Source organism: Chanodichthys erythropterus, chromosome 4, assembly GCF_024489055.1.
Source record: "Chanodichthys erythropterus isolate Z2021 chromosome 4, ASM2448905v1, whole genome shotgun sequence".
Taxonomy (NCBI): Eukaryota; Metazoa; Chordata; class Actinopteri; order Cypriniformes; family Xenocyprididae; genus Chanodichthys; species Chanodichthys erythropterus.
In genome coordinates this window covers 30,612,321-30,625,886 of record NC_090224.1, presented here as the reverse complement: position 1 = coordinate 30,625,886, position 13,566 = coordinate 30,612,321, and the positions used below count along the sequence as shown (strand labels likewise).

The following is a 13,566-nucleotide window of genomic DNA, read 5'->3' as shown; positions in this document are numbered from 1 at the left end:
TTCTGTGCCTCAGCACCTCATCCTGAAGGAGGCAGTACTCAGGACCATCCAGCTCTGAGTCAAGCAAGTTCCCAGTTTTATGGTGACCTCCATAGGCCATCATTAGCTACAGCTGTGGGTAGTCCCACGTTTGGAGGGTGAGTCGGTGGAAGTGCTCGTGATTGATGACTTGTCCTAGCTAGGACTTGCTCCATTGCTCCTGGGCTTCTGTTTCCAATACTGGATTGCCACAACGCATTCCAGAAAAGCTCCTAAAACAAACCACTTTCTCAAAAGGCACAAATGTGGAACAGAACTCAGATCATACCCCTTTCTTCAATGTTGACAAAAGCAAGACAGAACCTTCATCAACGACACAGAGTTCACATCCAACGAAAAATTCATGCACTTACTAACCATTTTTAACCTAGGCATCTCAGAAACTTGACGGCGACTGCTCTCTTAGAAAACTCACAACAGCTGATTTCAAAACGCAGAATGAACGTTTATCTGGACCACTTTATTTTTTGACATAAAAATGCTTTTCGCAACTGCTGTTTTACACCACATACGGTACCCAATCCTCACAAACAGTTCTGCGTCTCAGCAAAGTTTATTTTATATAAAGTACAGTTCTCTGGAAAAAAAGAAACCAGTTTAAAGAACACCGAAACACCACTCAGAACACACCCCTTTCTTTGATATTGCAAAAGGCAATAAAAAACGTTCATTAACAACGCAGAGCTTACAACTAAAGATGTTGCTCTGCACCCAATTCACGCTCAGAAAGGAGCATCATGACTCGTCATCGTGGGTGGGGAGACAAACACTTTCGAAACACATTTCCAAGCAAAGAACTATAGAAATGATCCCTGAAAATATAGTCTTGACGACTTATCGAAACTCAAACGGCATTCCATTCTGATGCGCCTCTCCTCTCAAACGGTTTTGCGTAGTTGAGTTCTGTGGGCTTTAAAGTTTGCGTGACATTTTAGCGCATACATCGGAGCCAAAAGCAGAAAGCACATCCACAATCCCCTAGAAGCCTACTAAGACATGATGAGGAATACAAACGACAATCTATAATGTCAAACTTTTTTGGAGCATTGCTTTGAAGTCCACCCGTTGAAGCTAAATGGAGAAAATCTTTTAGACGAAAAGTCAAACGCGCATTAACGAATCTTAATGTAGACTATTTCGAATTTTTGATGTGAGTTGCACACTTAGAAAAAGGGCTATGGCTGACCTCCAAATGCCAAATGAACCCGTGTCCGGCCCACTTTTTCCATAAAACCTGATTTTCGTATATATCTGCTGTCTTATCCAAGAGACAAGAATACCACATCGCTGCAAACATTTCTACTTTTGGATAATACACAGTGTTCGCTTTATACAAAAGGACGCTCTGACACGTGCCCCAAGAAGTGGAGAGGTTTAAGCTGCCACAAAACGTGACCACAAGAGACGGGAGCCGGGTTAACACAAATGATCTCTTATTTAGCCAAGAACTTAGGAATTTAAACTGGAACTTAGGTTCTTCCTGGGCTGGGGTATCCATGGCGGCTCTGTTCCCCACATCTGTTTCAACGCTATAAGCCACCTTAAAGGGGGAAGACAGAACAGAAGAAAAGCAAAGTCACCATAGAAAATGTTGCAAGAGTCATTCTGTCTTCTTACTCTTCGGCCAGTTTCTCTCTAGGCCATTCTGTGCCTCAGCACCTCATCCTGAAGGAGGCAGTACTCAGGACCATCCAGCTCTGAGTCAAGCAAGTTCCCAGTTTTATGGTGACCTCCATAGCCCATCATTAGCTACAGCTGTGGGTAGTTCCACCTTTGGAGGGTGAGTCGGTGGAAGTGCTCGTGATTGATGACTTGTCCTAGCTAGGACTTGCTCCATTGCTCCTGGGCTTCTGTTTCCAATACTGGATTGCCACAACGCATTCCAGAAAAGCTCCTAAAACAAACCACTTTCTCAAAAGGCACAAATGTGGAACAGAACTCAGATCATACCCCTTTCTTCAATGTTGACAAAAGCAAGACAGAACCTTCATCAACGACACAGAGTTCACATCCAACGAAAAATTCACGCACTTACTAAACATTTTTAACCTAGGCATCTCAGAAACTTGACGGCGACTGCTCTCTTAGAAAACTCGCAACAGCTGATTTCAAAACGCAGAGTGAACGTTTATCTGGACCACTTTTTTTTTTTGACATAAAAATGCTTTTCGCAACCGCTGTCTTACACCACATATGGTACCCAATCCTCACAAACAGTTCTGCATTTCAGCAAAGTTTATTTTATATAAAGTACAGTTCTCTGGAGAAAAGGAAACCAGTTTTAAGAACACCGAAACACCACTCAGAACACACCCCTTTCTTCGATATTGCAAAGGCAATACAGAACATTCATATACTATTGAACAAGCATATTGCATATAAAAACTTTGATCTTTGGAGGGCAGTAATACGCTTAGCAGTGTCTACACTGCTGGAATTCTAATAAACAAGAAGAAGAGAGCTAGTTCAAGATGAGCATTTCTGTTTAAAATGTATAAAATTTCTTTCTTTTTTTTAGAAAATGAGTGATTGTTTTTCTAGATAAGACCATTGTTTCTTATCTGGGAATGTGTAGAACACTTTGAAGCTGCAGTGAAACTAATTTTGACCTTCAACTGTTTCCTGGAATGTTTTCATAAAAAACTTTAATTTCTTTTCGACTGAAGAAAGAAAGACATGGACATCTTGGATGACATGGGGTGAGTAAATTATCAGGAAACGTTTCTTTAAAAGTGAACTAATCCTTTAAGGTGTAGTTACATCAAGTGTAGAGTACATGTGATGACCACTTCCCCCTTCTCCTAGTTTAGGTCACCAGTCAAGGTATTTTACCTGGGCAGTATGAGAACATTCCCAACAGGGGCTTTTCATTTATTTAGAATTAATGTAAAGTGGTCAGCTGATTTATTTGAAAGATTGGTGAGATTGCTAACTTGTAGAGCCTCTTCTGTATTGTCAGCACAAGGAATACACAATTGTAATAAAATAAATTATTAACAAAAGATAAACAAGAATAAATAACACAACTACTAAATGAATGTCATGAATGATAAAGGAATAAAGTGCATTAGATACATAAAAAACAAGTGATTAAGTTGGGTGTCGCTATGGAAGAGTTACATTATCTTATGGAAAGATAAACTGTTTCTCTGAAAATAATAACATGGAAAACCTTATTATACACCAACAAATAAATGAAAGATTAATTGTTATTAACTAAAATCAGCTATATTACATCTAATGTGAATTAGAAAATCATATACTGATAATATACAACAATGCCAAGGTGTCTGGAAAGAGGTTTGGTTAAGTGATATTTACGTTCCACGTGATTGAGTCCAATGAAGGTGAAGTCTTCCACTGGTTGTGCTGGGTGACAATGCAGTGGGGAGAGGAGCCAGAATCTGTTTCAAGAGCCTTCAACATGAAGCTCTGTGGGATGCTGATATCCTGGAGCACCAAAAGGTCCTAAAATCTGGAACATGCAGATGAGACCCTGGCGTAGCTGCAGAAGGTCCTTAACAATCTGGAACACACAGACGAAGGTACCTTGAAATGAAGGTTTGCTCTCCTGAGCTTAACCTTGTTGCAAGTCTCTGTGTATCTTCTGCCTCTATGGGCCAGACACTCAGAACTTTGTCAATCCGCTTTTGTCTCTCTGGAGTCATTACTGTTTCACTGGACAAAAACTCTGATCGTAGTGTTTGTTAATGTCTCTTTCCTCACAGGCTGGAGGTTCAGAACATAGTCATCTCTGTTGCTGCCTCACACACTGTAGACTCAGATCATGGGATCTGTTGTTGCCTCTCTGGACGAAGCAGAGGCTCAGAATGTTACGATGTATCTGTTATGTCTCAGCTTCTTACAAGGTTGATACCCAGAACAGTATATCTTTTATGTCTCAGCTTCAAAGGCCGGGACTCAGAACAGCATATCTGTAAATGTTTATCCCAGGACAGTCTCAAAATGGTGTTGATCTGTTTCTGTCTCATTCGAGGGGAGAGTGTCTATTGAAAGGGTACCTTTATCCCTTTCCGATGAGGAGGAGATTGCAATTTGGTGCTTCTCTATTCGAGTGCTGCAAATGGGGGGGACATACGTGTGTCCCACCCTTCTTTCCCCTGTGGAACTCATAAGCATAAAGCACAAAGATGGATGTCTTTAAAGTGTCTTTATGTTTACCAATGCATTTCTCACTTTCCAAACCACCACCAGAATACCTTTGGCAATATTCTAAACAATGAGAGACCAAACATGATTTGAAAAAGACTAAACTGTCATGCATTTATTCATTTGTAAATCAACAGCTGAATTTGTGTAAGATGTTGCACTATAAATAGTTGTCACTGAGAATACTTATTTCTGTGAATAAGTATGAAATGGATGTGTGTAGTTTACATCAGTTTTAAAAATTTCCAGACATAGTTATGAATGGATTTGGATGGATCACTGTGATCTCTCTTTGTTTCACCCACTGCTGTTGAAGTCCTGAGGAATTTTTATGGCAGTCACAGTCCAACCTTAGGAATTGGTGTCTAGATGGGTGAAGGGTAGAAACTGCATTTGGACCAATGAGAAGTCCTGTCCTTCCTGGGCTTCCCTTACGAAAAAGAAGTTTATTCAAGTGTGCAATTAGTATACTTCTTTTAAACTAAAAATAAGAAAGTATACTTTCAGTCTACTCTTTATACTTCTCAGAAATATACTTTATGTACTTCTGAGATATATACTCAAAATTGCACTAAAGTATACTTGACAAAAGTCTAAGTATATTTGGCCTATACGTGGACTTGTTTATGGAATCGATCTACTTTAAATAAAAAAATAAGTAAATTTAAAGAAAAATTAAACTTACTTATATTTAAGTGTTGATAAAAAGGATTCATGAAGCTAGAATAAAATGTTTTTAAAATGGAAAGAGTTAAAGTACAGTTCAAGGTATTTCAGGTATAAAAAATAATACCTAAATGAACATAGAAGTATGCTTAAAGTGCAAAAATATTATATAAAAAGTAAACTATAAGTGTGATGTCATGTTCATTTAAAGAAAACTTAAAAGTATACTTGCACTAAACTAGCAGTTTACTGAGAGTATATTTCAAAGTGTACTTTCGTATACTAAAAATGTAGCTACTACTAGTATTAAAATAGTAAACTACTAGTATACTAGTATAAGTTCACTTTTAGTACAGATGCAGTACAAATGAGAAACGTAGCTGTGAACTACTTAAAGTTTACTACTGTTACACTTATAGTACACTTAAACGTATACTTCAATTGGGCCAATTTAGTCCCAAGCGGTATTAAAATAGTACACTTACAAGTTTACTACTAGTACATTGATATTATACTTACTACATAAAGTATACTTAAAAAATATACTTGAACATTACTTTAGTATACTTGATCAAATGAACTTGAAGTATACCAGTTTTTCGTAAGGGTTGGTACCACTGAGCAAATTACGTCCAGAAGACGTCTTCTTGAGGTTTTGTCTCAGGTTGAAAAGATGTCCACTGAGGGGCCAGAATGAAAGTTTTTATGACGTCTTTTTTTGATGTCTTCTGGACATCCGATATAGACGAACAAGCAGAATCACCAAAGGAGAAAAAATCACAATTTTTAAGCCACCATCGTGGAGATGAGTGTTTGCTTTAGTTGGGCTCTTGTCCCTTGCCTTATTAATATTAGTTTGGGCAGTTAACTGAGTCATAACAGCCAGACAAGCAAAGAAAAATGATCAGGTATTGGTTATGTTTTCACATAATCATTATTTGACCTGAATCACTGAACTCATTTAGAGCCCAATCTCTGAGTTAAATTTACATTATTGATTACAGCAGCTCTGTGATTCTACAGCAGAAGATCAGCTTTATCAATATAATATGAAAGATTTTACATAATAAAAATGTTTTCTCTTAGGCACACACAGACATCAAGAATCAACCTGTGAATCTCAATGACGGTGACAAGCAACATATTCTGATAAACAGATCAACTCTGAACATTAGAAAACAAGCTACTAAAAAGTCACATAAACAGAACAAAATAAAATATGAGAGTAAAGGAAATTACTAAGACAATTGAGCTCATAATTTATTCATGCAGCAATGCATGATGGGAGCCATGGATGAATTTTGATTGGTGGCTCCCAGAATGCACCACAACATGCTTTTTGATGGTCACCACTGTTGAGATTCACAGGTTGATTCTTGATATCTGTGTGTGCCTAAAATGAATACCTTTTTTTTGTTGTTGTTCATCGCACCTTTTCTGAAATCATTTGAATCATATTGTAAAAGCTGGTCTTGTGCTGTAACTCAGAGATTGAGCTCTAAATGAGTTCAGTGATTCAGGTCAAATAATGGTTATGTGAGACCATAACCAACACCTGATCATTTCTCTTTACTTGTCTGGCTGTTATGACTCAGTTAACTGCCCAAACAAACTCTAACATTAATAAGGCAAGGGTCAAGAGCCCAACTAAAGCAAACACTCATCTCCACGATGGTGTCTTAAAAATTGTGATTTTTCTCCTTTGGTGATTCTGCTTGTTCGTCTATATCGGATGTCCAGAAGACGTCAAAAAAAGCCGTCATAAAAACGCTCATTTTGGCCCCTCAATTGACGTCTTTTCAACCTGAGACAAGACCTCAAAAAGACGTCTTCTGGACGTAATTTGCTCAGTGGGAGAGGTCTTCGTCTTGTCCTCTAAAGCTCGGGATACACTGCACGATTTTAGCAATCCTATAAGATCATTACAAATCACACTGTGCGACATGGATGTATTAAACTTGGTGCGTGTAGACCATATGATGATGACAATTGTTGACTCGTAGGCTAAGATGCAAGTTTCTACAGAAGAATAAAATGTCATCAGCATGCACTAGTGGTAAACAAAAAGACCCATGTTGAATCACACTTCGTCAGTTGCAGTTTTTATGTGTGCTGAAACAAAAGGAAGCAGCAAAAGAAGAAGGGAAAAGAGTTTTAGCACCATGTCGCGTTGATTTCATGTCGCATTTTTATTGTCTGGTCAGTAGACGTAGGTCGTAGCAGCAAACACACTGTGTATTGATAATGCTGAATTTCAGACACTGTCAGAAATCATAGGCTATCTCTGGTCGCAAGACCAGGAAAACAGCTGTCTTTTTTAACCTCTCCCACTGTACAACATAGGACCCCAGATTAAGGACCACAATCATAGAAATCGTCACGATTATTACATGATGGCAATCTTTCGTCTGGGACAGCAAAAAATCATGCACTGTATCCCGGGCTTAAGTGGTGTCTGGCTGTTGTCCTAGCTTCTTTATCGGCCTTGGACAGTTTGTTTGTGTTAGTCCACCACAATCCAATCAAAATGTAGCAAAGCTTTGTCCGCTGTTACAGACCGAGAGGGACCCAGCCATAAACTGGGCCCTGAAATGTGCTGTTCCATACATAGACAACATCTGGTACCCCATCATTACAACAAGTTCTGCATTTCAGCAAAGTTTGTTTCATAGAAACCACAGTTCTCTAGGGGGGAAAAAACAAATTTTTAAGAAGACAAAAACCAACCCAATCTCACAGCAATTCAAACTTATTTTTCAAAGTGGCTAATTTGTATTACCTCACTGGGAAAACCCTATTTACCTACATGGACCATTAATCATCATGCACTATTTATATTCTTAAAGTTTTGTGGCCTTTTCCCGACCTAACCACAGGCAATACTCTTCACCACGATAGTAACCCTACAAACCTTCCACATCACAGAAACACATTTAAATACCAAAATAACAGAACATTAAACAATAACACATCTTCCACTGTATTAATCTTGTACAAAAACACTCAATTTCAACATTTATTCTTCCTTAGAGAGTGTGATGCATAGCATGCTGGGAACTTAATCTGCTGCAACTTTTTGCAAATTATGTTATGTCGGTAACGTTGGCAATGACTTGCAGAGGTGGAGATTCCAGGGGTCAGAAAGTAAAAGTCCCGCCATATTTTCATTCCACCCACTGAAGCATTAATGAGATAATTAAGTGATTAATTGAGTGATGATTGCCCATTATTGAAGACACCTGATGATAAAAAGCAGAATCACCAAAGGAGAAAATCACAATTTTTAAGTTACCATCATCGAGGTCAGGGTTTGTTTTAGTTGAGCTCTTGATCCTTGACTTTTTAGTATTACATTTTGTTTGGGCAGTTTTAACTGCATTAAAACAAAACAGACAAGCAAAGTTAAAAGATGATCAGGTGTTGGTTATGTTTTCTCAAAATCATTGTTTGATCTGAATCACTGAACTCATTTAGAGCCAAATCTCTGAGTTAGATTTACGTTATTGATTACAGCAGCACTGTGATTCTGCAGAAGATCAGCTTATACAATACAGAATTTTTTTACAGTTTTTTCCAATTGCTAACACACAATTTTTCAAACTAGTCTGGTTTTATCAAAACACTTAACACAATTCACAAAACCACACACCCAAACTGCAAAATGAAGCACTGCAACCGAAACTACACAGAGCATTATCAAAATCAAACTTTTGCATGAAATGGCACACACTTCATTCATATTACCAGATTTTTGCCTAACCACCTACACACTGTTGGGCATAATGAAAAGCACCCCCATCTTTAGTATGCTTTGCCATAATACTAAAATATGTATCAGATTGTTCACATGCACAGAAATATTTGCAGATACACACACATGCTGTTGCAACATTTTTATTTTTTTTCCTTCACTACAGTAAACAAGTCAGTACAACATAAGCACAGCAGATATATTTACATGGGACTGAACAAAAATATTCTTACAAAAAAAGTAAACTGAAAAAGAAAATTTCTGAAAAAAAAATATATTACAGTAAAAAAAACAAACAAAAAAAAAAAAGGCAAGAAAAATAATTAGGCAGCATCTTGCCGCACAGCCGGGTCTGGCCACAACGCCTCGTCAACATCACAGGCAATATCTTCCCTTGCCAGACATCGAGGGAAGAAGCGCCTTGAGTGCCTTATCCATCCCTGAATTGCACCCACATCAATCTCATCACATGCTTCTTCCATGGCCTGCACAAGAGGCATGCGCACAAAGGGCTGCCGGTCGTATACCTTCCACCGCCATGCCGAAAAGAATTCTTCTATGGGGTTCAGAAATGGTGAGTATGGGGGGAGGTATTGCACGAGAAATGTTGGGTGGTCAGCAAACCAGTTTTGGACTGGGGCTGCACGATGAAAGCTCACGTTGTCCCATACTACAACGTACCGGTTTCTTTGATGGTCTGCATCATTCATACGCTCTGGTGGTATGAGAATGTTGTGAAGTCTGTCCAGAAATGTGAGAATATGGGCTGTGTTGTATGGTCCAAGTTTGGCATGACGGTGGAGGACACCATGCATATTGGAGATGGCAGCGCACATTGTGATGTTCCCACCACGTTGGCCAGGAACATCTATAATGGCTCTGTGGCCAATGAGGTTTCTCCCTCTTCTTCTGGTCTTTGCTAGGTTGAACCCAGCCTCATCTATAAAGATGAACTCATGTGGGATTGCATGAGCATCCATTTCCACTACTCCCTGAAAACAAAGAACAAAAATCACTCAATATGGTGTTATCCAGTACACTGGGAAACAATGTTGTGTGTAGTGTACTGCAGTCAATATAGTACTTACATCCACATATGCTCGTCTGAACTCTTTGTTTCTTTGAGAGTTTCTCTCAAACGGCACCTTATAAAGTTGTTTCATTCTGATTTGGTTTCGCTTGAGAATGCGAGCCAATATGGACAGACTAACTCGTTGAATGTTGTTGAATAAGGTGTTGTCTTGGATGATGTGGCTTTGAATTTCTCGTAATCTGATTTCATTATTTTCCAAAACCAAGTTTACAATGGCAGCTTCCTGTACCCCGGTGAACATTTGGCCCCTTCCTCCACCATGGTGTCGTCTCTCAGTCCTTTAGAAAAAATAAAATAAAAATATATATAGGGCTTGGACAATGCAGCCTAAATATTTTCCCCCACAGTAGAGTACATTGTACAGGAAACTTGTACAGTTCATGAATGGCTGATGTCATACACTAAGTAAACAGGTGTCACCCAACTGATACACTATGACATGGGGTATACTACATGTGTACTACATGAAATTTTGGTTACATACCTGTTCTCCAGTCTAAAGGTCCGGATGACAGAGGCGACAGTAAAACGGCTCAAGTTTGGCTGCACTCTCTGTCCAGCCTCACGCATTGTCAACCCATGGTTGATGACATGATCTACTAAGGTTGCTCTGATTTCATTTGAAAGTGTTTGTCTTCTTTGGCCATGAACTCCTCTACCTGCTCTACCCCTACCTCTCACTCTTCCTCCCCCTCTTATTCTCAACCTCCCTCTTCCTCTTCCTCTTCCTCTCTCTGCAATGTCTTCCATTGTTGTTGTAAAAAAAAAGGTTCTCACCTGTGGTCTTTTCATAGTGCTTACATCCTGATTGAAGTGTTAACAATTAACCACTGAGGTGTTTGGCCAGGTGGCACATGTAATTGGCCAATTAGCTCATGTAGTGTCATTTTGAATGGCAGTGTTTTGAAATGGCAAACATGTGACTTTATGTCAGATTGTTGTGTCTTATGCAGAGAACTGTATTTAGTGAATTTAAAAAGTGCTATTTTGAAATGCAAAATGTGTGTAAAACAGAAAAGGTGTTTAGACTTTTGGAGACTTGAGAAGAAGTTTTGCTCTCTGTGTGTCAGTTTAAATAATTGTGCTGTGCATGTCATTTTAGTGTGTTAGCAATTGGAAAAAACTGTAAAAAAAAAAAGTTGTCCTTATCACAAAAAAATAAATCTTTAAGGCACACACAAACATCAAGTATCAGCCTGTGAATCTCAACAACGGTGACAAGCAACATATTCTGATCAACAGATCAACTCTGAACATTAGAAAACAAGCTACTAAAAAGTCACAGAAAAACAGCAAAATTTTAATAGTGAGAATAAATGAAATTACTAAGACAATTCAGCTCATAATTTATTCATGCAGCAATGCATGATGGGAGCCATGAATGAATTTTGATTGGTGGCTCCCAGAATGCACTGCAACATGCTTTATGATGGCCACCACTGTTGAGATTCACAGGTTGATTCTTGATGTCTGTGTGTTTAAATGAGCTCTGCTTTTTTTTTTTAATCAGAACTCTTTAAAAAAAAAAAAAAAAAGTATTGTAAAAGCTGATCTTCTGCTGTAGAATCACAGTGCTGCTGTAATCAATAATGTAAATCTAACTCAGAGATTGGGCTCTAAAAGAGTTCAGTGATTCAGATCAAATAATGTTTATGTAAAAACATAACCAACAACACCTGATCATCTTTTAACTTTGCTTGTCTGGTTGGTTTTAATGCAGTTAAAACTGCCCAAACAAAATCTAATATTAAAAAGTCAAGGATCAAGAGTTCAACTTAAACAAATTCTGACCTCGATGATGGTAACTTAAAAATTGTCATTTTCTCCTTTGGTGATTCTGCTTGTTATCATCAGGTGTCTTCAATAATGCTCAATCATCACTCAATTAATCACTTATTTATCTCATTAATGCTTCAGTGGGTGGAATAAAAATATGGCAGGACTTTTACTTTCTGACCCCTGGAATCTCCACCTCTGCTTTATATTGCTCAGTAAACTTAAAAATAATAATTTAAGTATAAGGATTTACTAAAAAATGTTGAGCTACACAAAAATAAAACTAAACTCCTTGTTCAGTCAATCTTTATAAGTTAGTAGTACTGTTCGGATTTACTGTGTAATAAATACCAAACATGCAATCTAATTAAGCAACTAGTTAAAAGTGAGGATTGTTCCCCATACAAGTTAGCCTTTTGTAAACTTTTGTTTCAACCACACAAGACATACAGGAGCATGAAGAAAACATTAATTAAATTGGTGTTTTTGTCATTTAAAATGAAAACTACTCTAGTAACAGGCTTTTTTTAAAAACATATAATACTTAATAATCTACTTAATATTAATAAAAACTTTATATTAATAAAACTTTCAAAACACCAAAACAACACTTTCTTGAAGCTAATTAGAACTTATTTGGGCAAAAGAGGTTGTTGAAAAATGAGAGCAGACTAACTGAAATAATGGAAATATTTGCATTTAAATAGCTGCCAGTCACAATAGGAGTTAAGGAAAGATTCAAAGCAACCAATAGCGTTGTTGGATAGGCTGAGATGTGGTCTGCCACAGGCCTACAGCACAGGTTACATGTGTTTTTGTATGGGCCAAATGTTAACCATAAGTTAAAATATTCCATGGTGTGCTGCTATAAATAAGCCACATATGATCCGCAGTTGGTGTGTTCATCTGAGCCATATACCTCAATACAAATAGTGAGCCAAAATAAAACTCCCTCCAATTCTAAAGCCATGGCAAAACATATATGGTGAACTTTTGGCCCACATGTGCTCAGCCATGCCATATCTAGGCCAGATGTACCAGCTATCAGCCACATTTGGCCCAAATGTTATTGCTATCTGGGATATGTTATTTATAACTGGATGTAAGTTTTGAAACTTTGTGGTAAAAGTGGCTCTTCTATTGATTTGACTCTATTGGTCTCATGAAAATAATAGTGAAGACCAGGTCCAGGTCACTAACTCTTTTTATTATGCTGGCACCCAGCATACAGTGTGTCAGGAAGCTTTTCATTGATTTTCACTTTGTTGAGTTTCATATTCATATTCATATTCATTTTCTTTTGAATATTTGGATAACTTGCTACAACACAGTTGTAGCATCACATGATTGATTATTAATGTAAAGTTTAAACATGGCACAATGCATTTATAACCAGTGATTTTTGGATTATAACAATGAAAGAAAACCACTTTGAAGATAACATTACCAAAAATCAAATGTCAAGGGTCAAGAGCCAGGAAACAATCATAAAATTAAAAAAAGATCACATTAATTAGAGCTAAACCTCTGTTCATTTTCAGTAAGAACTTTTATGACAGGTCAACATGGCAAGAAATAGTTTATAAGCAAGTTTATAAGATGTTTAGGAGGTGGAGGGGGAAAAACACTAAGAGGAACAAGACTGGGGAAGCCCATTCTCTTCTAGCATCACAATGATTGTTAAATATGGATTTACAGGCTAGTAACATGTGCTCACTAAATATATTGTTAGTGTATTTTCAACATATCAGTAAGGCACATTTCAAAGTGTAAGGATTATGATTGAATTGTAAAAATAATGTATGTAGTTTTTTTGAAGTCTAGAACTAAATAGACTGAGTGATGCAGGTAGTGCAGTAAACTGTCCTTTGCCATGTTACCTTTTTATTCGTGTTGTAACGGACCTCCGACAGAAGAGGGCGCGATTTCACTAATAACAGCCAGGTGGCTTTGACCACAATCCATTTTTTCTGAATCAGCTACTGGGACGCCGCCTCATAACGCATGTTTCCCGGCCATCTTCCGCCCTCATTCATGTTGCGCCAGGCTGGAGCTCATCCCGTGTCGCGCC

At 37.9% G+C, this 13,566-nt stretch overlaps 1 non-coding gene across 1 annotated transcript; it reads right to left on the bottom strand.

The window, feature by feature from the left end:
- Positions 1-653: 653 nt before the first annotated feature.
- On the bottom strand, positions 654-867 carry LOC137019526 (small nucleolar RNA U3). The gene has a single exon (XR_010895070.1). It is a non-coding gene; the product is annotated as a small nucleolar RNA U3 (small nucleolar RNA).
- Between the last annotated feature and the right edge of the window lie 12,699 nt (positions 868-13,566).